This window comes from Fukomys damarensis, unplaced genomic scaffold, assembly GCF_012274545.1.
Source record: "Fukomys damarensis isolate Sample0158 unplaced genomic scaffold, DMR_v1.0_HiC HiC_scaffold_25, whole genome shotgun sequence".
In the NCBI taxonomy this organism is placed as follows: domain Eukaryota; kingdom Metazoa; phylum Chordata; class Mammalia; order Rodentia; family Bathyergidae; genus Fukomys; species Fukomys damarensis.
Window position 1 is genome coordinate 31,913,505 of NW_022900937.1, and position 3,190 is coordinate 31,916,694.

The window sequence follows — 3,190 nt, forward strand, 5'->3', positions numbered from 1 at the left end:
AAAAAAAAAAAAAAAGAGGAGGAGGAGGAGGAAAGAATTCTGGGCCTGGCACAGACGTGTGACCATGAGAGGGCACGCTGGAGGAAAAGCTCACCACACACCACGTCAGCCAGGACCTTGACCTTGGACTTCCAGCCCCCATACCTGGGAGAGAAGAAATTTCTACTCTTAAGGAACCCGATGCATGGTAGCCCGTCCCTGCGGTCCACGCTGACTAATATACCCAGTGTGTGGCCCTCCCAAGGAAGAAAAGCAGAACACCAGAAAAATTCTAGTAAAACACTGCACAACCTGGGACTGGATTTTAAATGTCAGTCTGTACCGGCCAGAGGAAGACGAAAATAAAATGGAAACAGCCCAGGAAAGAGGCTTCGCCTTTGGGTTGGGCAATGGCCAGGCCGGATCCCCTCTCCCTGTTGGGACTGGCTGTGGGGACAGTGACCCAGGGGACCCAATTCGGGGGGACCAGGTATGGACGGCATGCTTCAGCTGCAGCCCAGATGCCCCCGTGGACTTCCTGGAGGAGAGAGGAGAGAGAACAGTGCAGCCCAAGTTTGTATCCCACATTTCTGGCCTCGGGAACTCTTTCCTCTCTATTGTGTGGCTAATTTGTCTTGCTTCTGATCACCCTGTCTTTTTTAGGCTTTTTTGAGACAGAGTCTTGCTTGCTATGTAGCCTAGGATGGCCTCCAGTTCACAGAGATCCTCCTGTCTCAGCCTCCCCAGTGCTGGGACTACAAGGGTGCACCACCACACTGGCTGGCCCTGACTTTTTCTGCTCTTGAACCAAGGCATAATAGAAGAACTCTCTTCCAGTCCAAATGGGCACCTGAATTTCTCTGGGCAGCCACAGTTCGAAGCTGGGGTGATTCCTAAAAAATTCCCCCATGACAGAAAAAAAAAAAAACCCTGAAATGATCATTGCTGACTTGGTCCTGTTATCAGCCACTCTCACAAGCAGCAGGGCTTTAAAGCTACCTGCTGCCTCCTCCCAGGTGTGTGCCTTGACTCTCCCCTCCCCAGTCACATTGCACACGCGTGTACACATGCTGACATGCACACCCCGAATCCACCCATGGACCCTAAACTACAAGACAGTGGAGTCCTGGCCTCCCAGCGGTGACATCCTGAAGATTCCCCTTAAACAGAGGCGCCCCGCAAGCTCTGAGAAAAGCTTCCCACAGTGGCTGCAGTGCAGGGAGGGGCCCAACACGGGTGTGACAGTGACAAGCCTAGAACGGGTTCACGCAGTCTCCCAGCTTTGCCTACACCAAGCAAGCAGCTGCACAAAGACACCTTGATTTTGATGGTTTAAAATGGGAGCAGGGTTCATTTACCCCGAGTCTGATTTTTGCAAAAATCACACTGCACACTTTGAGCTTTGGAAGACTCTGTTCCTCCACTTCCTGGGGAAAATGACCTTGAAGTGAGTATCATCTGCAGTCCATCCACACCACACCACCCCAAACCTGCAGTGTGCAGTGGGTGGGGATCAAGTCCTGGGGAGTAGGCTCCAGGCTGAGGGCCCACAGGCACTTCCTGTTTGAGAGAAGGACAGCACTAAGCAGGCCTTTCTCTGCCCCGCTGTGCTCTTCCTTTCTGACATATAAGGGGAAGAGGGCAGAGTATTTGGGTGCTGGTCCTGGCCTGCAGTCTGGGGACTCGTGGGGACTTGGGGCCATCTGCACAGACTGGTAACCAGACTCCCGCCTGCAGGATGTCGGTCACTTCTTCAGTCAACATCCACAGGTCCATCATGGCTCCGATGTTGGGTACTCCCCTCCCTCCATGGGCCAGGCACCACACTTGCTGCTACTGTCAGGACCTGACTTGACGTGACTATGGCCGTCTTGATCATCACCCATCTTGCCCACCCGTGACCTGGCACACATCCCAGACCCTAAAGGACAAACAAAGTCATTAAGATAGTTGGTTGAGTGTGTGTACTAGCACCAGTGCCCTGGACTGCTCCTACCTGGCACACATAGTCTGTCTTAGTCACATTTCCACAGCTTGATACAATACCCAGCACCCATAATTTAGAAGAGCAGAGGTTTAGCTTGCCTCATGGTTTGGGGGGATTCAGTCCATGGTCAGTGCTCCAAGGCAGGAACATCATGGCGGAAGGGCCTGGCGGAGGAGAGCTGCTCACCTCATGGCGTCCAGGAAGCAGAGAGAAGGGAGGAGCTGGGGACAAGAATGCACCCTTCCAGGCCACAGCTCGGTGACCTCCTCCCTCCGGGCCCCACCTCCTACAGCACAGTCAGCCCTGAACTCACCCATGATGGATCCACCGGTGAGCACAGGGCCAGGTGACTGGTGACACAGTCATCTTCCACACGCACACTGGACTTTGGACAAACATTTTAGACTCAAATCATAGCACAGTCTTTGAGAAACTGGCTGGCTGCAGCCTGTCCTGATCTAACAGAGAAGCTCCTGCTTCGTGCCCTGGGGTGAGGGGTGCACCTGTCCCGTGACACCTTCTGCCTGTGCACCAGTCTTAGACCTATGCAGTGCAGGATCTGACCACATCTGTCTTTGTCTTCTGAACCTTCCTTCTCCCAAAGCCAGTTCTCAGACCCTGGGGTGAGGTTTTTCTGATCTTGGGGAACCAGGTAAGGTCGCCACACTCAAGGCCACCATGCATGCACACACATGTAAGGAGCCAGCTCACGCTCTGTCTGTCTGTCTGTCTGTTGTCTGTCTCTCTCTCTCTTCTCTCTCTCTCTCTCTCTCTCTCTCTCTCTCTCTCTCTGTCATCTATCTATTTTGACTTCCCTCCCAGTCTGGGGTTGCAAATGCTGCCTGCTGGCCCAAAAGCTGTGGTAACACAGACACAGGCTCAAGGCTCAGCTGGACCCTGCAGCAGCTCCAATCTCTCCCTGACAACTCCCAGTCCTGAAAATGGAACTGAAAAGAACCACATGTGGGAAACCTCTGGCTTTTCCTAGGTCAGAAGCAGTTCAACAACCCCCACATGCCTTGGTTCACCTGCTGTTAAAGATCCCAAAACAAGAGGGATAAAGAAACTGTAGGTCTGGGGTGTAGCTCTGCAGTAGAGCACTTGCCTGGCACACAAGAAGCCTGGGTTTGGTGCCCGGCACAGCAGAATGTTTGTGGGGCACTGAGTCTCCTCAAGGCTTTGTGTCCATGGTTATATGCAATATCTGATTTAATCCTCTTACCC